Below are 26,812 nucleotides of genomic sequence, written 5' to 3' on the forward strand. Positions count from 1 at the left end.
TAGATAACCCAAACTGACTCAAAATTGGTCTTGCTAACTTGTATTAAATAAGATTTTATGCTATCTTTCACATACAGGGCCACCCCTCCCCCTTCTTGCCTTCTCTGTCTTTCCTATATAGAGAGAACCCTGGTATTGTTATATCCCAGTCATTACTCCCATTGAACCATGTCTCAGTAACAGCCACTAAATCTATATTCTCAGATGCCATTATAGACTCAAGTTCATTGATCTTATTCCCTAAACTGCGAGCATTTGTAGACAAGACTCTGAACTTGTCATTTCTTAATCTATGTGCTACTGGCATCTTCTGGCATTGTTCCGGGGGGCAGTCGATCTGCTGGATTATCACTCTTTTGCCCCCCTTTCCTAGTTTAAATGCTCCTTAGCAAATACTTTGAACTGTTCACTGAGGACATTTCTTCCCTTGAGAGAAAGATGCAAACAATCTTTCTTTTACAGTTCTTTTTCATTCCAACGAGAGTTAACATGAGACACAAAGCCAAACCCTTGGTTCAGACACCATTCACCAAGCCATACATTGAATTCCTTAATGCGCATCTTCCTGTCATGCTGAAGGTTATGCACAGGCAAAACTGCAGAGAATTAAACAGTTGATGCAACCTCCCGTAAATCATTACCAAGTGTGTGAAAAGCTTCCTTCACCTTTGAAACCTCATTGCAAGCCAGATCATTTGTCCCAAGATGGAAAATAACATCCACCCCTATTTCCTGCTTTGCTTGCCTAACAAATATTAACAATACAATTTTTTATCGTTCTGAGAGAGACAGCAGTGTCATTGCTGTCCTTTGTGCTTTCCACACTACAGTAGATAGTTAGATAGCTTATATATATAATACAGATAGTTAGTGTAGGCTATATCCTGATATAGAAACCTAAAATGTTGTCCAACAAACAACAATTGAATGCCCAATGTAAAATCTAAATTATTTTATTACATCAAAATAGACAATACATGATTCTGAGAATAATAGGAGTAACAAGAAAAAAGGTTTAGAGAGGTCAGCAGAAAACCCCTGGATGCCGCAGTCCCTCGGCCGATAATTCTATAGCCCACCAAAAAATGGAACACATGTCAAGTGTATATAGATTATATAATATGGTGATTCACAGAGAGAGAGAGGGGGTTATGACGTATACAAGCCCCAGAGAAATAATTCTGACTGTGATCATCACCTATTTATATAACCACAGGATGAGACTCAAAATGCTGGATCTAGATGTGCAGATAAGAGTAAAAGCAAAATATAATGCCCCTATAGAGTGTAAAGCAGATATAAAAATAAGACCCCATGCACCAGATCCTCATAAGAGCTGTAAGCAAAAGACTCATCCGTGGCTAACTTAATAAAAAGTCATATCATACCTTGAGACATGATGGAGGGCAGAGAAGATAGGCACGAGACAGGCAAAAAGGACCCCGACGCGCGTTTCGCCTCAGCTTCGTCAGGAGGTAATATGAGTGTGGCCATAGACTCCTATTTATATCCCCATGTGGCTTCAGGGCATAATATAATTGAATATGGTGTAGCAGCTGGTACTTACTACCGAGCGCTCCTGCCTGATGATCCACGCCGAGTCAAACATGGCGGCGCCGCATTCATCAGGAGGAGGGGTGGAACGCAAGCCATGCGTTCCAGCCCGCCTCCCAAGGAAGTATAGTGGCGTCCCCACGTGACCCGGCACGCAGCGCATCATAGCACAGCGCTGTATCAGCCAATCGGAACAGGTAAAGATCAGGATTTAGGCAATATTAGAGCCGCATCCAGTATACTGTATATTCCCATACAAAATAGAAAAAAAGGGCCCAATATATAAAGTCCGCATGGGGGATATTATAGATAAGGAGCAATAGTAAAAAGCTGAATATATCAGAGTACATATATATTTAGTTCTTAACAGGAGGGTTTATAGCAGCAGGTATGGGGCTTGGGTACATTAAGGCATATTCCAGATAGACATCTATCAAAAGGACATATACCTCATCCCCATATATCATATTGTCACGTGGTGGGGCACAGCGCTTACCGCACATTATAATGTATAGAAATATGCACCACTACACATGCTATAACTCTATAATATAAGAATCACACGGTAGTGCATGTCACACACGCGTGCACCACCACATGACAATACGATCAGGATACACATCATAAGCAGACATCACATATTGCAGAAAGAGTACTCTTTTTAGTACACCACAGCATGGACATGTCCCGTAACAGGATCATCATACATACAGGACAAATATCAAACATGATCACATAGATTATCCTACACACTCAATATCATATATGCCGAATACACTACATGATTACAGAAAATCGATACAGTGCACAAATAATATAATATCATCCAATAATCATCATAATCCCTAATAGTGTCCCACAAATATAAATAAATTTCATAGTGCTATCTGAATAGCCATAAATCATCATTGAGTAACAGCACATATACCCACATTATCAAAAAAAGTGACATAAGCTATAAATCATCAATAATAGCCATAAATCATTACTGCTAGCAGAATGTGTATCCACATTATCAAGGGTGACACAACAAGTGTCTGTATCCACCCAACATAATCAGGACCACCCCCGCTTAATGAGTGCTCAATAAATAAAAAAAAATGGTGAAAAAATTAATTATAAAAATTAACACAGTGATTAAATATTCAGCTAGTGTGACCGAGGTACCCAAGCCTCCATATACTAGGTCAGACCAGCTGTCCAGTGATTACAAAGGTATAAACATCCAACTAACCATAAATACACAATTCGGGACATCAAGGCGGCTGCCGAGATGGTGGAACCTGATAAACTCAGAAAACTTAAACCAGTGGCCAAACACTTTAGGGAAGCCCATAACTGCAATCCTAGGGGCATCTCTTTTAAAGGGATAGACCGGGTACGATTGGGAATTAGGGGGGGGCGACATCAAATGGTGTCTCCTCCAAAAAGAAACTAAATGGATGGTCTTGCTCAATACTGTGACTCCTCATGGATTGAATGAGGCCTTGAGTTTCAAATCCTTTATTTAGATGTGTGTATGTACTGAAATTTTTTCAGTGATTTTAACTGCTTTTTTATTCATCTAGTTTTTTGTGTGGTCATCTAAAACGACATCTGGAGTGCTTTAAGGAGAGGGATGATATCTATACAAGCTGCAGGTGAAGGGTTGGATACGAGAGACATCACAAGTGTGGAAGATGGACTGTTTCATTAATACTGGGATGAACTCCTGCATGTGGGATTTGTACTATATATGCTGTATAACACTTGTGTATTTATGGTGTAATTCTCTGACGGTTAGTTGGATGTTTATACCTTTGTAATCACTGGACAGCTGGTCTGACCTAGTATATGGAGGCTTGGGTACCTCGGTCACACTAGCTGAATATTTAATCACTGTGTTAATTTTTATAATGAATTTTTTCACCATTTTTTTTTATTTATTGAGCACTCATTAAGCGGGGGTGGTCCTGATTATGTTGGGTGGATACAGACACTTGTTGTGTCACCCTTGATAATGTGGATACACATTCTGCTAGCATTAATGATTTATGGCTATTATTGATGATTTATAGCTTATGTCACTTTTTTGATAATGTGGGTATATGTGCTGTTACTCAATGATGATTTATGGCTATTCAGATAGCACTATGAAATTTATTTATATTTGTGGGACACTATTAGGGATTATGATGATTATTGGATGATATTATATTATTTGTGCACTGTATCGATTTTCTGTAATCATGTAGTGTATTCGGCATATATGATATTGAGTGTGTAGGATAATCTATGTGATCATGTTTGATATTTGTCCTGTATGTATGATGATCCTGTTACGGGACATGTCCATGCTGTGGTGTACTAAAAAGAGTACTCTTTCTGCAATATGTGATGTCTGCTTATGATGTGTATCCTGATCGTATTGTCATGTGGTGGTGCATGGCTATGACCGTGACTCTTCAACCGCATGGGATTGTCAGCGGTTTGGTTTTGTTGTCAATCACAGGTGAGGGCAGTGGTATTTGCCTCACCTGTGGTTGCCACTGACAATGCTTGCTTGTGGCAGCTTTCCTGCTGTGCATGCGGTTGCACCTGGCAACCCCTATGTTAGGTGTGTGTGTGTATTGTGTTCACTGTGTTGTTTGTCTGTGTGCACTCTGTGTAGTGTGTTGTGTGCACTGACACTTTTCCTGCACTGTGGTTGCCCGTGGCAACGTTTGGCTGTCTGTACATGTGGTGGCAGTGTCCCGGCCTCTGGGCTATTCCCCAGGACATGCTTGCCACCCATGTCGTGGCCAGCGGCAACAACCACAGTGGGTTGCTACTGTTGGACACTTTCCCTTTAATGTTGTGTTTTCCCTTCCCGGGTGTTGGAAGGGTTAACTTCCTTCCCAATGTGTGTGTGTGTCACTGGGTGTGTCCGACTGTGGGGTGTGGCTTCCTGGCCTTTATAGCCTCACTGTTAGCATGGCTCTGTGGGTTGTTTCAGCCATGCTTGCTGGAGCAGCCTCCTGTGTTACTATCTGCCAGTGAGAGCCACCCCTGTGGTCATAAAGATATTGTCCTTATGTTTTTGTCTGCTGTGTGTTGATGTTGTATGTTATGTACTGTTGGGATCTTTCTATGTGTTTGGTGCAGCTTACGGTTCTGGATTCCTGTTTGCGCAGGGATCCAGTCAGCAAGGCTGTGACAGGTTGGTGGAACTAATAGTTCGCCTGTCATTCCCGTAAGGCTGTATGAGTTCCCCTTTTCCCAACAGCTTGGCCATTGAGACTCCTGCTCCTCCGTGCCTAAGAGGAGTAGGTCGTCTTATCCTGACTCCTAGCGCAGGGACCGGACGGAGGGTGAGTTAGGGATCCGAGGTTCCTGCGCATGGGTCCTCCTACCTTTAAGGTCGGCCCATGCAGTTAGGAGTTAGGGTCAGGGTAGGGACGCTGTAGGAGGTGACCTGCTCCCTATCCTGTTCTCCTGGCCGAGTAGGCCTACAGCACATGTCAGCGCACGGCTGAGGATTTTCCCCATCCTCAGCCGTGACACATGCACTACCGTGTGATTCTTATATTATGGAGTTATAGCATGTGTAGTGGTGCAGATTTCTATACATTGTAATGTGCGGTAAGCGCTGTGCCCCACCAAGTGACAATATGATATATGGGGATGAGGTATATGTCCTTTTGATAGATGTCTATCTGGAATATGCCTTAATGTACCCAAGTCCCATACCTGCTGCTAAACCCTCCTGTTAAGAACTAAATATATATGTACTCGGATATATTCAGATTTTTACTATTGCTCCTTATCTATAATATCCCCCATGCGGACTTCATATATTGGGCCCTTTTTTTCTATTTTGTATGGGAATATACAGTATACTGGATGCGGCTCTAATATTGCCTAAATCCTGATCTTTACCTGTTCCGATTGGCTGATACAGTGCTGTGCTATGATGCGCTGCGTGCCGGGTCACGTGGGGACGCCGCTATACTTCCTTGGGAGGCGGGCTGGAACGCATGGCTTTCGTTCCACCCCTCCTCCTGATGAATGCGGCGCCGCCATGTTTGACTCGGCGTGGATCATCAGGCAGGAGCGCTCGGTAGTAAGTACCAGCTGCTACACCATATTCAATTATATTATGCCCTGAAGCCACATGGGGGATATAAATAGGAGTCTATGGCCACACTCATATTACCTCCTGACGAAGCTGAGGCGAAACGCGCGTCGGGGTCCTTTTTGCCTGTCTCGTGCCTATCTTCTCTGCCCTCCATCATGTCTCAAGGTATGATATGACTTTTTATTAAGTTAGCCACGGATGAGTCTTTTGCTTACAGCTCTTATGAGGATCTGGTGCATGGGGTCTTATTTTTATATCTGCTTTACACTCCATAGGGGCATTATATTTTGCTTTTACTCCTATCTGCACATCTAGATCCAGCATTTTGAGTCTCATTCTGTGGATATATAAATAGGTGATGATCACAGTCAGAATTATTTCTCTGGGACTTGTATACGTCATAACCCCCTCTCTCTCTCTGTGAATCACCATATTATATATTCTATATACACTTGACATGTGTTCCATTTTTTGGTGGGCTATAGAATTATCGGCCGAGGGACTGCGGCATCCAGGGGTTTTCTGCTGACCTCTCTAAACCTTTTTTCTTGTTACTCCTATTATTCTCAGAATCATGTATTGTGTATTTTGATGTAATAAAATAATTTATATTTTGCATTGGGCATTCAATTGTTGTTTGTTGGACAACATTTTAGGTTTCTATAGTTGCTTTGTTTGTCTAATTATGGCATTATAAGTGAGGCCCTTTTTTTGTTTGGTTCTATATATCCTGATATAGTGTAGCTGTTGCAGTGCACTGTGTTAGGTAGTGTGATAGGTTCTGCTGTCCATACATATATGCAGACCTGCTAAAATGTGAAGTTTCACATATTGTGACAAAATATTTGCATCGTTAGTGCCGATTTGTGCAATCGGGAAAATATAAGAGCACTCTAATTGCATATAAAGCAATTTTTAATGTTCTGCCAACCATTTTCTCCAGTATCAGGAAACTTCTAGCAGCTTGAAAAATGTAGCAAAAATGACCCACGCATGTATTTTGCACGCATTACGCGAATATTACATTGCCAATTTTTTGCAATCAAGAAAATAATCTCAAATTTGCGAATTTGCGAATACATGACGAATATTCACCCAAATATTCGTGAACTATCACAACTTCGAATATAGCCCCTGCCACTCATCACTATGAAGGACAACCTGAAAGATACTTTGGGCAATCCTACCTTTAACATGAAACACAATCATATAGGTACGTACAATATGAACAATCTTAATCGCAGTGAACAATTGGCTCTGAAAAAACCTTACCAAAGACAAAAATATTGTGATAAAAGTGCAGGCAAAGGAGGAGCATGGAGTTGGATTACTATTTAACTGAGTCCCTGAAAATATTATCCGATCGAGAATATTATAGAAAAAAGAAAGATGACCCAACCAAGGTTTTAAAATAAATCCCTTTTTGATCTAGTCGACTTGAGATATAAGACAGGTATTATAAATAAAAAAAAAGAAAAGGGCCTTCCTCAAAATCCCTTATCCATCTACGTCACAGTTCTACTTTTTACCAAAGAATCACAAATCCTTAGATAATTCCCCGGGGAGGCCCATTATCTCTGGGATAGGTTGTTTGACCTCGAACCTTTTAGGATATGAAGACAGTTTTTTTTACAGAAATATGTCTCTAAATTCCCCTCCTCTCTTAGGCCTCATGCACATGTGTTTTGCTGTCAGAAAATTGTGGATCCGTAAAACATGGATGACATCCTTGTGCGTTCCACAAAATGCGGAACGGCACAAACAGCCATTGGATATAACTGCCTATTCTTGTCCGCAAAATGGACAAGAATAGAACAGGTTGTATTTTTTTTGCGGACTACGGAACGGAGCAAAGGATGCGGACAGCACACTGAGTGCTGTCCGCATCTTTTGAGGCCCCATTGAAGTAAATGGGTCCGCATCCAAAACTGCAAAAACTGCTGCTCGGATGTGGACCAAAACAACGGTTGTGTGCATGAGGCCTTAGGGACATGTTCCATTTAATCCAGTTACTCGAGTCTTTTCAATGGGAAGATGACTACATAGGGGTGACACTAGACGTCTCATCTCTATATAGTCATTTTAGACATGATTTAGGCATTTCAGCAATAGCAGATGTACTCATGAAGGATCCACTGATGCCGCAATCAAAGAGTTAATTTTAAAAGCCATTGACTTCATACTTCATCATTAATTTCATTATTCATTTTTAATGACACTTTTTATATTCAGGTAAAAGGTACAGCAATGGGGACCAAGTTTGCCCCAACCTTTGCAAACTTGTTCATGGGTATATTGGAAGAAAAATTTGGTTTACTTACACACTCCAAAATTACATTGACAATATCATCTTTGTCTGGCAGGGTGAGGTTAAGGAACTAAATAATTTCATTGAATTACTTAATACTAATGAATTGAACCTTGCATTTAGCCTAGAACAAAATCCTAAAGAGGCCATTTTCCTCAATCTACATCTCACTGTCTAAAATATAAGATCTCCTCCACAAAAACTCACTTCAAAAGTGCAGATGCTAATAGCTACCTAGACTACAACAGCTGCCACGATTAGAAGTGGAAATGTAACATCCCTTTCAGCCAGATGAAAATAATTAGGAGAAACTGCTCAGATGACCATGTGATGAGAGAACAATTGGGTACTTTAAATAATAGATTCATAAACAAGGGATATCCGAGAAGACTCTTGAAAGAGTCCACAAAAATAATCCTTAAAGTCACTCAAAGAGAGAGCCTAATACCCCAGGGTAATACTGAGAACAAACCCAGAATGGGAATGCATAAAGAAACTCATCACCTTAGTCTCATCACCAGATTTAGCTCCAAACATACTCTTATCAGAAAAACTCAAGCAAAAAGCTGGCCAGTTCTATTAAAAGATCCCAAGTTAGGGAAAATAATTCCCAGAGCACCAACTATCACTTTTCGTAGGGCTAAGACCCAGAAGAATCTCCTAGCACCCTCCAGTCCCAAATGGAATCCCACCACCAGTAGCGTAGAAACTATTGTCAAAAAGAAAGAGCATAGGAGCCTTTAAGTGCAAAACTAGAAGGTGCAAAAGCTGCACAAAGGAGATTGTGGGACCACTAATATTGTATATCTATTACATTTTCCCTGTGACCTCCTCTATGTGGAATGGGCCACTCAGAACCTACGTGAGAGGATGAAAGAACACTGTTTGAATATTGCATAGGAAAAGATTGTATCAGCACTTACAGAACAGTTTCTTCAAAACAGTTCGGTGGTGGTGCTAGCGGTAATAGGTGCCGGTCCGAAGAACCCCCATAAAAACAAAAGTAGAAAGGAACCACAGCACTACCAGGTCTTCAAATGATACTCTGTTTATTCACCAAAATATGCAACATTTTGACCTTTCATGGTCTTTCTCAAGCATTAAGTGAGGTGTGCAGACAGAGGTTTAAATTCCCTCCCTACATGTCACTAGAGATGTCCCGAACTATTCTCCGCCGAACAGTTCCCGGCGAACATAGCTTGTTCGCGTTCGTCGCGGCGGGCGAACATATACGATGTTCGGTCCGCCCCCTATTCGTCATCATTGAGCAAACTTTGACCCTGTACCTCACAGTCAGCAGACACATTACAGCCAATCAGCAGCATACCCTCCCTCCCAGACCCTCCCACCTCCTGGACAGCATCCATTTTAGATTCATTCGGAAGCTGCAGTCTTAGTGAGAGGAGGGACAGTGTAGCTGCTGCTGATTTAATATGGAAATCAATAGTTAGGCCAGTGTATTCAGTGTCCACTCCAGTCCTGAAAGACTCATCTGATCTCTGCTTTAAGGACAGCACCCCAAAAAGCCCATTTTAGGGCTAGAACATCAGTCTGCTTTTTCTTTCCCTCTGTAATCTAATTAAAGTTGCCTGCCAGCGTGTATGTCAGGCTCATAGCGTATACTGTGCCCACTTGCCCAGTGCCACCACTCATATCTGGTGTCACAGTAGCTTGCATTTAAAAAAAAATTCACTTTTTTGACTGTGATAGAATAGCAGTCAGTTGCTTGCAAGCATGTGTGTTTCAGGCCCTGCCAGTGCACAGTGTCACACCAGTGCAACTCATATCTGGTGTCACAGTAGATCACATAAAAAAATAAAATAAAATTGACTGTAATAGATTGAATAGCAGTTAGTTGTCTGCAAGCGTGTGTGTCAGGCCTACAGCGCCTACTTTGCCAACTTTTGCCAGTGCACAGTGCCACTCATATCTGGTGTCACAGGAGCTTGCACGCATAGTACAACAAAACTAATCTAAAAAAAATGACAGGCAGAGGCAGGCCACCCCGCAGGGGCCTTCGTGGTCGTGGTGCTGTGATTCCCTTTGGCCCTAGAATAATTCCCAGTGTTCAGAGGCCACGTACCCTGAACTCGAAAAGTTCTGAGGACATAGTTGACTGGCTAACACAGGACACCCAATCTTCTACAGCTTCCGCTCGGAACCTTGACGCACCATCCTCCTCCAGCTCAGCTTCGGGCACCTCTCAAGTTACCACTTGCTTACCTGCCGCCACCACCAACACTAGCACCACAGCTGCTTCACTTGATCTGTCAGAGGAGTTATTTACACATCAGTTGGAAGAAATAAGTGATGCGCAACCATTATTGCCAGAGGATGTAGATAACAGGGATATGTCTCAGTCAGGCAGCATTACACACATGGACGTACGGTGTGGTGATGATGATGTTGTACCCGCTGCTGCTTCCTTTGCTGAGTTGTCAGATACAAGTGAAGCAGTTGATGATGACGATGTGTCCGTGGATGTCACGTGGGTGCCCGCTTGAAGAGAAGAAGAACAGGAAAAAAGTTCAGATGGGGAGACAGAGAGGAGGAGGAGACAAGTTGGAAGCAGGGGGAGGTCGTTGCAAGGAGCTAGTGGCACAGTCAGACAGCATGCATCGGCACCCGGGGTCAGCCAGACAGCACACCAATCAACGCATGCAGTTGCCACCACCAGAATGCCGTCATTGCAGAGATCAGCAGTGTGGCATTTTTTTTGTGTGTCTGCCTCTGACAACAACGATGCAATTTGCAAGCTGTGCCAAAAGAAACTGAGTCATGGGAAGTCCAACACCCACCTAGGTACAACTGCTTTGCGAAGGCACATGATCTCAAATCACAAACGCATATGGGATCAACATATGAGTACAATCAGCACACAAACTCAAAGCCACCATCCTCCTCCTGGTGATGCATCTTCAGCCACGTCAACCACTGCTGTCCTCCTTGCCCCCTCTCAACCATCCGCCACTCCGTCTCTCGCCTTGAGCAGTTCCTGCTCATCTGCCCACAGTCAGGTGTCTGTCAAGGACATTTTTAAGCGTAAGAAGCCAATGTCACAGACTCACCCCCTTGCCCGGCATCTGACAGCTGGCTTGTCGGAACTCTTAGCCCGCCAGCTTTTACAATATAAGCTGGTGGAGTCTGAGGCCTTCAAAAAAATTGTAGCTATTGGGACACTGCAGTCGAAGGTACCCGGTCGAAATTTCTTTGCACAAAAGGCAATCCCCAACCTGTACTCGATTGTGCAAATGGAAGCCATGGCATGTCTCGCACACAGTGTTGGGGCAAGGGTCAATCTGACCACTGATACCTGGTCTGCAAAGCACGGTCAGGGCAGGTATATCACCTACACTGCGCATTGGGTAAACCTGCTGACGGCTGCCAAGCATGGAATGCGTGGCTCTGCAGAGGAGGCTGAGTCCTCTTCTGCTGCTGCGTCTTTCTCCACATCAACTGCACCCCCCCAGCTCCCCCAGGGGCTATTCCACATCCCGGGTACGACAGTGTCACGCCGTCATGGGGTTGACTTGCCTGAAAGCAGAGAGTCACACCGGACCAGCACTCCTGTCCGCCCTGAACGCACAGGTGGATCAGTGGCTGACTCTGCACCAACTGGAGATCGGCAAAGTGGTGTGTGACAACGGAAGCAATTTGTTGGCGGCATTGAATTTGGGCAAGTTGACACATGTGCCGTGCATGACACATGTGTCGTGCATGGCACATGTGTTGAATCTGATTGTACAACGCTTTGTGCATAAGTACCCAGGCTTACAGGACGTCCTCAAGCAGACCAGGAAGGTGTGTGGTCATTTCAGACGTTCCTACACGACCATGGCGCACTTTTCAGATATCAAGCGGCGAAACAACATGCCAGTGAGGCGCTTGATTTGCGACAGCCCGACACGTTGGAATTCACACTCCTAATGTTCGAACGCCTGCTCCAAGAAGAAAAAGCCGTCAACGAGTATTTGTATGACCGGGGTGCTAGGACAGCCTCTGCGGAGCTGGGAATTTTTTTGCCACGTTACTGGACGCTCATGCGCAATGCCTGTAGGCTCATGCGTCCTTTTGAGGAGGTGACAAACCTAGTCAGTCGCACTGAAGGCACCATCAGCGACATCATCCCATTTGTTTTCTTCCTGGAGCGTACCCTGGAAGAGTGCTGGATCAGGCCATAGATGAGCATGAAGAGGAAGAGTTGTGGTCACCATCACCACCAGAAACAGCCTTATCAGCATAGCTTGCTGGACCTGCAGCAACGCTGGAAGAGGAATTTGAGGAAGAGGAGTCAGAGGAGGAATGTGGCTTTGAGGAGGAGGAGGAAGACGAACCACAGCAGGCATCCCAGGGTGCTCGTTGTCACCTATCTGGTACCCGTGGTGTTGTACGTGGCTGGGGGGAAGAACAGACTTTCAGTGAGATCAGTGAAGACGAGGAACGGGACATGAGTAGCCCGGCATCCAACCTTGTGCAAATGGGGTCTTTCATGCTGTCGTGCCTGTTGATGGACCCTCGTATAAAAATGCTGAAGGAGAACGACCTGTACTGGGTGGCCACACTACTATACCCCCGGTATAAGCAGAAAGTGGCTGAAATGTTACCGAATTACCGCAAGTCGAAAAGGATGCAGCAGTTCCAAAATAAATTAAAAAGTATGCTTTACACAGCGTATAAGGGTGATGTCACAGCACAACGGGAATCTAACAGGGGAAGAGGTAAAAGTAATCCTCCTCTTACCACGACCACGCCGGCAAGGACAGGATGCTTTACAGACGTGTTGTTGATGGAGGACATGTGGAGCTTTTCAAGTCCTACGCATCGCCACAGCCCTTCGGGGTCCATTCTCAGAGAACGACTCGGCCGACAGGTAGCAGACTACCTCGCCTTAACTGCAGATATCGACACTCTGAGGAGCGATGAACCTCTTGACTACTGGGTGTGCAGGCTTGACCTGTGGCCTGAGCTATCCTAATTTGCGATAGAACTCTCTTCTGGCCTGCCCCGCTTCAAGTGTCCTGTCAGAAAGGACCTTCAGTGCAGCAGGAGGTATTGTCACTGAGAAGAGAAGTCGCCTAGGTCAAAAAAGTCTAGATTACCTCACCTTTATTAAGGTGAATGAGGCATGGATCCTGAAGGGACTGACAGTGGGCGATACATTTGACTAAAAAAGGCCTGATGAGATGAGCTGCCTTGGGCTAAAAATGGTCCACACGCTGGTGTATTTTATCTCTGCATGCCAGATGACTTGCGTGACTTATCCGCCACCAACTAGGGTTCAAGTCGCAATGTTTTAGTGCACTTTCTGCCTGGAAAACATCAATTTTTCTGGCCGCTGCTACAGCAGCGTCTGCAACAGCAGCGGCTGCAACAATACCAGATTTTTCAAGCATGTGTACATGTCAAATTTTTCTGGCCTCTGGTGCTGCACTGTGGCTGCAAAAACAAAAGGCACATACATGCGCCAATTCCCCTTCGTGATCGTTACCTTGTTGTGGTGAAGGAGCTTGCGTATCACAATGAAGCGACCACCTCTATGAGTGTGTTGGCAATGGCAATGTTGGCACATCCCAGATGATAAGGTCATGCTTCACTGTGAACAGACCAAAAGCGATCGGCTGGATAATTTTGCATAGAAAAAACATAAATTTTCTTTGTGATCATCTAAGGTGATCATTAAAGCCTACTAGGCCAACAATGGGCCCACACTGCAGAATCATTGTTTTCTGGGTCACTTAACTGTCACTAAACTACCTCAGAACGACCATAGGCTTTGAAAAACCCCCATCGCCTGCAATCTCCCAAACGTGCGCACGAGCACAGTCATCACTACACCAAGATTGACGCATAGAGGAATAAAATTTATGTCATGAGTGTGTCAACTATTGACAACTCTTTGCGGTTGTCTAAAATCTATTCCATACACGTCCCCTGATAGGGGACGTAACAGGGATTAAACTGATAGGAATAGTACTACTTAACACACCACTCATATCTGGTGGTACAGTACATTGCATGGCGCATGCGCAGTGCCCCAAATTGGAAGTAGGAGGACCAACCAAGCATCTTTTTCCATCTCCCGGTTCCTAAAATCTATTACATACACGGGCCCCTGATAGGGGATGTAACAGCGATTAAACTGATAGGAATAGTACTACTTAAACACACCACTCATATCTGGTGGCACAGTACATTGCAAGCCGTACGCGCAGTTCCCCAAATTGAAAGTAAGAGGACCGACCAAGCATCTTTTTCCATCTCCCGGTTCCTAAAATCCATTCCATACACGTCCCCTCATAGGGGACGTAACAGGAATTAAACTGTTAAGAACAGATTTTTTTTATTTAAAAAAAAGAGGACAGCCTCTGCGGAGCTGCGTATTTTTTGGCCGCCTTACTGAACGCTCATGCACAATGGCTGTAGGCTCATGCGTCCTTTTGCGGTGGTGACAAACTTGGTCAGTCAAACCCAAGGCAACATCATCGACCTCATCCCATATGCATTTTTTCTGGAGCGTGCCCTGCGAAGAGTGCTGGATCAGGCCGTAGATGAGCATGAAGAGGAAGAGTTGTGGTCACCATCACCACCAGAAGCTGCCTTGTCATCATCGATTGCTGGACCTGCGGCAACGCAGAGAGAGGAGTCTGAAGAAGAGGAGTCAGAGGAGGAAGGTGGCTTTGAGGAGGTGGCAGACCAACCACAGCAGGCGTCCCAGGGGGCTTGTTGTCACCTTTCAGGGACCCTTGGTGTTGTACGTGGCTGGGTGGAGGAAGAGACCTTCAATGACATCAGTGAGGACAATTACAAGGAACGGGACATGGCTAGCTTGGTATCCAACCTTGTGCAATTGGGAAGTTTGCGGTTATGCAAATGGACTGTTTGCGGTTGTTTGCGGTGCGTTAAACGGGGAGTTTGGTCTGTCATAGTTTGGTCTGTCACTGTGAAGCGGGTGTAACCCTTACACTACCTGATCGATACAACATCATACCTGATGTTTTAAAGCACATTATTGCAAACAATTTAGGAATGTTAGGTGATTTATGCCCTTTATGGATTAAATTCTGACTCTGCGTCAACTACGTAATTTTCCATGGGAGTTTTGCCATGGATCCCCCTCCAGCATGCCACAGTCCAGGTGTCAGTCCCCTTGAAACAACCTTTCCATCACTATTGTTGCTAGAAAGAGTCCCTGTGGGTTTTAACCACCTCAGCCCCTATAGCTTAAACACCCTTAATGACCAGGCCACTTTTTACACTTCTGACCTACACTACTTTGACCGTTTATTGCTCGGTCATGCAACTTACCACCCAAATGAATTTTACCTCCTTTTCTGCTCACTAATAGAGCTTTCATTTGGTGGTATTTCATTGCTGCTGACATTTTTACTTTTTTTGTTATTAATTGAAATTTAAGATTTTTTTGCAAAAAAATGAAATTTTTCACTTTCAGTTGTAAAATTTGGCCAAAAAAACGACATCCATATATAAATTTTTCTCAAAATTTATTGTTCTACATGTCTTTGATAAAAAAAAAATGTTTCGGTAAAAAAAAAAAATGGTTTGGGTAAAAGTTATAGCGTTTACAAACTATGGTACAAAAATGTGAATTTCCGCTTTTTGAAGCAGCTCTGACTTTCTGAGCACCTGTCATGTTTCCTGAGGTTCTACAATGCCCAGACAGTACAAACACCCCACAAATGACCCCATTTCGGAAAGTAGACACCCTAAGGTATTCGCTGATGGGCATAGTGAGTTCATAGAACTTTTTATTTTTTGTCACAAGTTAGTGGAAAATGATGATTTATTTATTTTTTTCTTACAAAGTCTCATATTCCACTAACTTGTGACAAAAAATAAAAACTTCTATGAACTCACTATGCCCATCAGAGAATACCTTGGGGTGTCTTCTTTCCAAAATGGGGTCACTTGTGGGGTAGTTATACTGCCCTGGCATTCTAGGGGCCCAAATGTGTGGTAAGTAGTTTGAAATCAAAATGTGTAAAAAATGGCCGGTGAAATCCAAAATGTGCTCTTTGGAATGTGGGCCCCTTTGCCCACCTAGGCTGCAAAAAAGTGTCACACATCTGGTATCTCCGTACTCAGGAGAAGTTGGGCAATGTGTTTTGGGGTGTCATTTTACATATACCCATGCTGGGTGAGATAAATATCTTGGTCAAATGCCAACTTTGTATAAAAAAAAATGGGAAAAGTTGTCTTTTGCCAAGATATTTCTCTCACCCAGCATGGGTATATGTAAAATGATACCCCAAAACACATTGCCCAACTTCTCCTGAGTACGGAGATACCACATGTGTGACACTTTTTTGCAGCCTAGGTGGGCAAAGGGGGCCACATTCCAAAGAGCACCTTTCGGATTTCACCGGCCATTTTTTACAGATTTTGATTTCAAACTACTTACCACACATTTGGGCCCCTAGAATGCCAGGGCAGTATAACTACCCCACAAGTGACCCCATTTTGGAAAGAAGACACCCCAAGGTATTCGCTGATGGGCATAGTGAGTTCATAGAAGTTTTTATCTTTTGTCACAAGTTAGTAGAAAATGAGACTTTGTAAGAAAAAAAGAAATCATCATTTTCCACTAACTTGCGACAAAAAATAAAAAATTCTAGGAACTCGCCATGCCCCTCACGGAATACCTTGGGGTGTCTTCTTTCCAAAATGGGATCAATTGTGGGGTAGTTATACTGCCCTGGCATTCTAGGGGCCCAAATGTGTGGTAAGTAGTTTGAAATCAAAATGTGTAAAAAATGGCCGGTGAAATCCGAAAGGTGCTCTTTGGAATGTGGCCCCCTTTGCCCACCTAGGCTGCAAAAAAGTGTCACACATGTGGTATCTCCGTACTCAGGAGAAGTTGGGGAATGTGTTTTGGGGTGTCATTTTACATATACCCATGCTGGGTGAGAGAAATATCTTGGCAAAAGACAACTTTTCCCATTTTTTTATACAAAGTTGGCATTTAACCAAGATATTTCTCTCACCCAGCATGGGTATATGTAAAATGACACCCCAAAACACATTCCCCAACTTCTCCTGAGTACGGCGATACCACATGTGTGACACTTTTTTTGCAGCCTAGATGCGCAAAGGTGCCCAAATTCCTTTTAGGAGGGCATTTTTAGACATTTGGATCCCAGACTTCTTCTCACGCTTTAGGGCCCCTAAAAAGCCAGGGCAGTATAAATACCCCACATGTGACCCCATTTTGGAAAGAAGACACCCCAAGGTATTCAATGAGGGGCATGGCGAGTTCATATAAAAAAAAAATAATTGGCACAAGTTAGCGGAAACTGATTTTTTGGGGTTTTTTCTCACAAAGTCTCCCTTTCCGCTAACTTGAGACAAAAATTTCAATCTTTCATGGACTCAATATGCCCCTCAGCGAATACCTTGGGGTGTCTTCTTTCCAAAATGGTGTTTTTTTGTGGGGTGTTTGTACTGCCCTGGCATTTGAGGGTCTCCGCAATCATTACATGTATGGCCAGCTTTAGGAGTTTCTGCTATTCTCCTTATATTGAGCATACGGGTAATGAGATTTTTTTTTTCCGTTCAGCCTCTGGGCTGAAAGAAAAAAATGAACGGCACAGATTTCTTCATTCGCATCGATCAATGTGGATGAATAAATCTCTGCCAAAAAAAAGAAAAAGGAGGGGAAAGGCGTCTGCCAGGACATAGGAGCTCCGCCCAACATCCATACCCACTTAGCTCGTATGCCCTGGCAAACCAGATTTATCCATTCACATCAATCAATGTGGATGAATAAATCATTGCCAGGATTTTTTATTTTTTTTATATATACAAAGTGTTTGCCAAAGCATATGAACACCGCCACCTCCTCAGCTCATATGCCTCGGCAAACGTATCTTTTACTGCAGAGGAGAAATCTCGTCTTTCAGCGCCGCATACACCGACTTGTGTGTAATCTGACAGCACCGCAATGCTTCTGTCAGAATGCACATCAGTGCTGCAGCTAGTCGATCGGTTGGTCCACATGGAAGGTAAAAAAAACAAAAGAAAAAAGAAAAAATCAGGCCGCAACACAATCAATTTTATTAACTTTATAATAACTTTTGAACAGAACATATAAACTTTTTTTTTTACTTTTTGAACTGAAGTTAACTTTTTTGCTTACCTTTTTTTTTTTTTTTCCTTTTATAGGACAAACCTCTCCTTCGCCATGGGACAATGTGCAAAGCGCAAATCGCCCAAAGATGTGGCGAAGTACATTATGCACTTTATCCCAGGTGAAAGGAGAGGTTTGCAGTAGCTGTGAGTGTAAGGGCCCTAATAGCCCTGTGTGCCTGTCCTGTGAAATGCAATCCCTATGCTAAGTGTACCTGTGTGTGGTACTTCCGGAAACACTCTCCAAAGCATAGGGCAGGGTGGTCAGGACAGTCAGGACAGAAATAGCGGGTGTCACGCCTTATTCCACTCCTGCTACTGACACGACATCTTTTTCGGGGTGACGGTTGGGTTGAGGTACCAGGAACGACACTGGGGAAATGTTGCTCGTGTAGACGGCTAACTACACTGGTGGATGGGGCCACGGAACCTTCTGGATACAGGAGGTTCTCGATGATCTCTTCCTGAAATTTGAGGAAGGATCGTGTTCTCCCAGCCTTACTGTACAGGGAGTGCAGAATTATTAGGCAAGTTGTATTTTTGAGGATTAATTTTATTATTGAAAAACAACCATGTTCTCAATGAACCCAAAAAACTCATTAATATCAAAGCTGAATATTTTTGGAAGTAGTTTTTAGTTTGTTTTTAGTTTTAGCTATTTTAGGGGGATATCTGTGTGTGCAGGTGACTATTACTGTGCATAATTATTAGGCAACTTAACAAAAAACAAATATATACCCATTTCAATTATTTACTTTTACCAGTGAAACCAATATAACATCTCAACATTCACAAATATACATTTCTGACATTCAAAAACAAAACAAAAACAAATCAGTGACCAATATAGCCACCTTTCTTTGCAAGGACACTCAAAAGCCTGCCATCCATGGATTCTGTCAGTGTTTTGATCTGTTCACCATCAACATTGCGTGCAGCAGCAACCACAGCCTCCCAGACACTGTTCAGAGAGGTGTACTGTTTTCCCTCCTTGTAAATCTCACATTTGATGATGGACCACAGGTTCTCAATGGGGTTCAGATCAGGTGAACAAGGAGGCCATGTCATTAGATTTTCTTCTTTTATACCCTTTCTTGCCAGCCACACTGTGGAGTACTTGGACGCGTGTGATGGAGCATTGTCCTGCATGAAAATCATGTTTTTCTTGAAGGATGCAGACTTCTTCCTGTACCACTGCTTGAAAAAGGTGTCTTCCAGAAACTGGCAGTAGGACTGGGAGTTGAGCTTGACTCCATCCTCAACCCGAAAAGGCTCCACAAGCTCATCTTTGATGATACCAGCCCAAACCAGTACTCCACCTCCACCTTGCTGGCGTCTGAGTCGGACTGGAGCTCTCTGCCCTTTACCAATCCAGCCACGGGCCCATCCATCTGGCCCATCAAGACTCACTCTCATTTCATCAGTCCATAAAACCTTAGAAAAATCAGTCTTGAGATATTTCTTGGCCCAGTCTTGATGTTTCAGCTTGTGTGTCTTGTTCAGTGGTGGTCGTCTTTCAGCCTTTCTTACCTTGGCCATGTCTCTGAGTATTGCACACCTTGTGCTTTTGGGCACTCCAGTGATGTTGCAGCTCTGAAATATGGCCAAACTGGTGGCAAGTGGCATCTTGGCAGCTGCACGCTTGACTTTTCTCAGTTCATGGGCAGTTATTTTGCGCCTTGGTTTTTCTAAACACGCTTCTTGCGACCCTGTTGACTATTTTGACTGAAACGCTTGATTGTTCAATGATCACGCTTTAGAAGCTTTTCAATTTTAAGAGTGCGGCATCCCTCTGCAAGATATCTCACTATTTTTGACTTTTCTGAGCCTGTCAAGTCCTTCTTTTGACCCATTTTGCCAAAGGAAAGGAAGTTGCCTAATAATTATGCACACCTAATATAGGGTGTTGATGTCATTAGACCACACCCCTTCTCATTACAGAGATGTACATCACCTAATATGCTTAATTGGTAGTAGGCTTTCGAGCCTATACAGCTTGGAGTAAGACAACATGCATAAAGAGGATGATGTGGTCAAAATACTCATTTGCCTAATAATTCTGCACGCAGTGTAGAGAACAAAACTATTGTACAGAGCCAATTGAATTAAATATACAGACACCTTCTTATACCAGCGTCTGGTGCGTCGGGAAACTAAATACGGAGACAACATCTGGTCATTGAAGTCCACCCCTCCCATGAGCAAATTATAGTCGTGGACACAGAGGGGCTTTTCAATGACACGGGTTGCTCGCTCAATTTGGATTGTCGTGTCTGCGTGAATGGAGGAGAGCATGTAAACGTCACGCTTGTCTCTCCATTTCACCGCGAGCAGTTCTTCGTTACACAAGGCAGCCCTCTCCCCCCTTGCAAGACGGGTGGTAACGAGACGTTGGGGGAAGCCCACGCGACTAGTTCGCGCAGTGCCACAGCAGCCAATCTGTTCTAGGAACAAATGCCTGAAGAGGGCCACACTTGTGCAGAAATTGGCCACATAAAGATGGTACCCCTTGCCAAATAAGGGTGACACCAAGTCCCAGACTGTCTTCCCACAGCTCCCCAGGTAGTCAGGGCAACTGACCGGCTCCAGGGTCTGATCTTTTCCCTCATAGATCCGAAATTTGTGGGTATAACCTGTGGCCCTTTCACAGAGCTTATACAATTTGACCCCATACCGGGCGCGCTTGCTTGGGATGTATTGTTTGAAGCCAAGGCGCCCGGTAAAATGTATTAGGGACTCGTCTACGCAGATGTTTTGCTCTGGGGTATACAAATCTGCAAATTTCTGGTTGAAGTGGTCTATGAGGGGCCGAATTTTGTGGAGCCGGTCAAAAGCAGGGTGGCCTCTGGGACGGGAGGTGGTGTTGTCGCTAAAGTGCAGGAAACGCAGGATGGCCTCAAATCGTGCCCTGGACATAGCAGCAGAGAACATGGGTATGTGATGAATCGAGCAGTCCAGCAATTGTACCCTGTTAAATAATAAGATAGCTAAATTTAATGAGAGACATAAACAAAACTCTACATAGTCGATCCAGAGGGAGGGGCCATGACACAGTAAGACACACCGGGTGAGTGGTGGGTGGGATATCCCTACCACTGCTACCCTAATCTGCTCCTCTGCCCAGGGACGTCTCCTGGTGGTGGGGACTCCCTGTCCTCGTACCTAGCCTCAACCTCCTGTCTAACCCTGGTAAGGTGACAGGTGGAGAGAAACCAGTGTCAGAGTGGCACCCCCACGGATGACTAGCACAGAGATGAAGAAAGAATTAGAGGTGTCCACTGTATAAAGCCCTCGTGACAGATCGCCAGGAGGTACAGGGTCCACCTAGAGGATAAAATACGCACACAGACACACGCACATAAACACACTGATACGATAAATATATGATACCCTACAACCCCGACGCGTTTCACCCACGGAGTGGGATCATCAGGGGGTGATACGAGGTAGGTATAATATAGACGGGGAGCCCTTAAAAATAAATAAAGCAGGCCCTGTCCAATAAATGATGCGTAATTAAAGAATGCGTCTAAGAAAATTACGAAAAGACAACAGACCCAAAATTGATAAATCTGTGCCAAATGGCGGAGTACATACGGTCACTGGGCAGCGCGATTGATGATGGAGTCAACCGAACGCATGCACAAATGCAAATCTCTACAGAAGATAAAGACAAAGATAAGAACATGTAAAAAATGGAAATGCACACACAGTGCTAAATAAATTAATGAGTAATAAGTACCTGAAATTACAGAGGGCACAAAATCACAAAAAGATAAATTGTGAGAGTGCTCATGAAGGGGCATCAAGGGTAATCACCCCGAACCTACATAGGTATAACTGTAAAAGACACAGAATGATCATCATGCTGATATTGTTTATGCCCCTCACCTATAGCAAATGAAAGCAGAGACAATTGCAAATACCTGACATACACTCCAAATGCAGAACGATACCGCCGTTTGTAGCTCCTAGAGTATAGAGCTACCGGCCAAATAGTGCATAGAGTGTAAAGAAGGCTAGAATGTAAACTCATAGACTGAGCAACAAGAAGATATAGAGATAGTGCAATGAGTACTCACATAGTGCCGCCGTCAATATGAAAAGAGGGTCTGAAGCAATCGTGATGAATTCCCCCACCCTTTAAATACCCTGCCCGTCAAATCATGGGGGGGGGGCAGCGAGCCCCAGGTGGAAAGACTCAGCAGAGCGGCTGACAGATAATTGCCGTTATGCGTGCGTTCCACATTGGAACGCACGCCAGGATGCATCCACTCAGGCCGGCAGCCGGACGGATATCCGGTATGTGAAACGCAGCCACCTAGGTCCTAGGTGGCTGGCGTAAGGCGTGCGTGCCAGAGTGGAACGCACGCCAGGAGGAACACTTCCGGGCTGAGGCCAGACAGGATGTCCGGCGTGTGGAACGCATCAACTAAGTAACCAGATATGGTAAGCGTAATATTAACCCCATATGTAGCCGGGTAGCTCTAAACAGATAAGAATAGTAAGAAGATGGTATATTACATTTAATAGAGCTGACATCAACCCAGTGTGGGGTGAAGTGCCATAAAGGATAAGTACGGATAACGGACATGGCGATGATGGAGGTAGGGGCTGGAAAAGGTCAGGAGGGGGAGGAAAAGTGCCAAAAATAATAAATATAGAGTAATGAAAAAATATATATCCTCAGATATACAACTGGCCACCTTGGTGATAGCAAGGATGCCAACATTACGATGTGCGCAGATAAAGGGCCACACCACAAAAAAAATATTACCTTCGGGTCCTTCACATACCCAGGCTATGTGACAGGGAATACATAATATTTTTACTGAAGGCATGTGATGAATCGGGTTCGTGGACCAATATGACCGCAATTCATGCTTTTTGGTTAGACCCATGTTGAGGAGAAGGCCCAGAAAAATTTTAATTTCGGAAACTTGGACTGGTTTCCACCGGAAAGGCTGGGCATAATAGCTTCCCGGGTTGGCGGATATAAATTGTGTGGCATACCGGTTTGTCTCTGCCACGACTAAGTCCAAGAGCTCCGCAGTCAAGAACAGCTCAAAAAATCTCAGGGCCGAACCGATCTGAGCTGTCTCAACCCGAACTCCAGACTGGGCGGTGAAAGGGGGAACTAATGGTGCGGCTGAAGTTGGTGACTGCCAATCAGGATTTGCCATCACCTCAGGGACTCTAGGGGCTCTACGCGCCTGTCTGTGCGGTGGCTGCGACGAAGTAACTAATGCACGTGCCACCGTACCAGCTTCAACTGCCCTTCTGGTGCTCGCCACTTCACCATGTTGTACGGCAGTGCTGGTACTAGGTCCAGGGAGGGCTGCGCTGCTGGTGTATGCCTCACCACGTGATCCGACAGCGCCAGCCCCACTCTGCTGCTCTTGAAGCGGATCCTGCGCAACCTGTGGTCTAGCGACACGGGGCCGGGTACGCCTGGTGCTATCAGGGACCTCCACCTCCTCGTTCGAACTTTGGGTCAGAGTGCCATTGCTTTCTACAGGTTCATATTCTGACCCGCTAGATTCGTCAGATGAGGGTTCCCATTCCTCATCCGACTGGGTCAGAATCCTGTAGGCCTCTTCAGAAGAATACCCCCTGTTTGACATTTGGACTACTAAATTTAGGGGTATTCCCTGAGACTACCCAAGAAAAAAAGCAAGCCTGTCTTACAAAGGGGAGGCTAGCGAAGTACCGGAGGCCGCTGCGGTTGATAAAAAATATCAAAACTGATTTTTTTTATCGCCGCAGCGCTTGGAAAGTGATTGTGCAGTGATCAAAAAAATATATATTTTTTGTCACTGCGGCGGGGCAGGCGTGGGTGAACGCACGTGTGGGTGACCGATCAGGCCTGATCGGGCAAACACTGCGTTTTGGGTGGAGGGCGAGCTAAGGTGACACTAATACAATTATAGATCTGACTGTGATCAGTTTTGATCACTTACAGATACTATAAAAGTACAAATGCTGATTAGCGATACGCTAAACAGCGAATAAGTGACTGCTGTGCGGTGGGCTGGGCGCTAAACAATCGCTAAACTACCTAACCAAGGGACCTAAACTATCCTAAAACCTAACAGTCAATACCAGTGAAAAAAAAAAGTGACAGTTTACACTGATCACTTTTTTCCTTTCACTAGGTGATTGACAGGGGCAATCAAGGGGTGATCAAGGGGTTAATTCGGGTGATGGGGGTGATCTGGGGCTAAGGTGTAGTGTTGGTGGGTACTCACAGTGATCTCTGCTCCTCTGCTGGAACCAACCGACGAAATGGACCAGCAGAGGAGCAGACAAGCCATTTAACACATCATATTTACTAATATGATTTGTTATCTGGCTTTTGATTCGTTTTTGTGAAAATCGCCAACCTGCCAGCCAATGACCGTGGCTGGCAGGCTGGTGACGAACTTGTCCTCTAACTTTTGCCGGCCCGCGATGCGCATACACGGGCCGGCTTTGAGCGAAATCTCGCGTCTCGCAAGATGACGCGTATATGCGTGACTCTGCGCAGCGCTGCCGCCTCCGGAACGCGATCCTGCGTTAGGCGGTCCGGAGGCGGTTAAAATTCGCCTGCCTGTTGAAGTCTATGGCGGTTCGCCCGGTTCGCCCGTTTGCGATAATTTGTGGAAATTCGCGTTCGCCGTCCGCGAACGGAAAATTTTATGTTCGCGACATCTCTACATGTCACATAATCAATCAACAAAATATGCAAATAATTTAAATAATTTAAATTAAAATGATGCAGTACACTCTGCCAGCATCAGGGGCGTAACTAGAAGTGACTGGGCCCCACAGCAAATATTTGTAAGGGCCCCTCCAGCGCGCTTCGCACCTCCCTCCTCCTGTGTAAACCCCACTCCTTTGGCACAGTGTAGCGGTATACTGTATATTGTGTGGCACAGTGGATGCTATATGTGTATAACATAAATATATTTCATATGAAAACTTAAAGTTACTTGACCCTTGGGGATCTCGGACACCACTTCAACACTTTGGCCGGGGGCTCAGCGGAGCTGATGTTGTGCCTTATCCTAATGAGAAAGATTTCATAATAAGGATTTGGAGAAGGGGCAGAGGGATAGCAGAGCAGGGAGAGGCTGGTGCTGCTACTAGGGGGTCATACCATGGGGGAGTAATAAAGCCCACCATAATGCCCCCCCCCCCAGTAGTAATAATTCTCCTTATAATGTTACAGAGCAAAAATACCCCCATGTAATGCCCCCAGTTGAGCTAATGTCCCCATAGTGCCCCCATAATGTCCCAGTATAAAATACCCCTATATAGTGCCCCCAGTAAATTCCCCCATAGTGCTCCTCTCCCCCCTTCCTGCTAGTGCCCCCCATAATGTACCAGTATAAAATGCCCCATATATAGTGCCCCAGTAGATGCCCCTCAGTGTCCGGCCTAGTGTCCCCCATAATGCCCCCCAATAATGTGCCAGTAAGTGTCCCCATAGATGCCCCCCATCATGTGCCAGTATCAAGTGCCTCTCTCCTCCCCCCCACATGTCCCAGTATCATAGTGCCATCTCCCCCCATCATGTGCCAGTATCAAGTGCCTCTCTCCTCCCCCCCACATTTCCCAGTATCATAGTGCCATCTCCCCCCCCCCATGTGCCAGTATCAAGTGCCTCTCTCTTCTCCCCATGTCCAAGTATCATAGTGCCATCTCCCCCCCAAAAAAGTGGCAGTATCAAGTGCCTCTCTCCCCCCCATGTGCCAGTATCATAGTGCCAAACCCACCCATGTGCCAGTATCAAGTGCCAACCCCCCCCCCCCCCACATGCCAGTATCAAGTGCCTCTCTCCTCCCCCCCATGTCCCAGTATCATAGTGCCATCTCCCCCCACAAAAAAAGTGCCAGTATCAAGTGCCTCTCTCCCTCCCCCCATGTGCCAGTATCAGGTGCCAACCCCTCTCCCCCCCCCCATGTGCCAGTATCAGGTGCCTCTCTCCCCCCCAGGTGCCAGTATCAGGTGCCAACCCCCCCCCCCACATGCCAGTATCAAGTGCCTCTCTCCTCCCCCCCATGTCCCAGTATCATAGTGCCATCTCCTCCCCCCCACAAAAAAAGTGCCAATATCAAGTGCCTCTCTCCCTCCCCTCCCCCCCACATTTCCCAGTATCATAGTGCCATCTCCCCCCCCATGTGCCAGTATCAAGATACCGGAGGCTATAACCGGAGAACGGAGCGGCGCCCGGGGATAACAGTAAGTGCAGGGGGATCCCTGGGTGCCGCTCTACGCGTCTGTATAGTTAGTTTAGAGGTTTTATTATGGTGAAAGGTCCTCTTTAAGACAAGAATCTATATTTAACTAACTTAAAAATAAACTGTCACACATGCTGCCGGGGCGCCGGGCCCCCTTGGCAGCCCGGGCCCCGAAGCAGCTGCTTCCCCGGTAGTTACACCACTGGCCAGCATAATATGCAGATCATATATAATTCATTATGCAGTGTACCCTGCCTCATTACATTAATTATATTAAACAAAGAAATCAAAACAATCATCAACCAAATCATTTAGTGGTACATAGAGAGACTGAGCTTATTGTGTATACCTTAAAGGATAACTGTCACATTTAGACCCTATTTTCATATATGTAGTTACTAATAACATGATATTCCAGAATCAGTTACTATTAGACGGACTTACCCCATATTTAATAAGATGTAGCCCTTAGCAACCAGTCTGCATAAA

Source organism: Bufo bufo, chromosome 5, assembly GCF_905171765.1.
Source record: "Bufo bufo chromosome 5, aBufBuf1.1, whole genome shotgun sequence".
In the NCBI taxonomy this organism is placed as follows: Eukaryota; Metazoa; Chordata; class Amphibia; order Anura; family Bufonidae; genus Bufo; species Bufo bufo.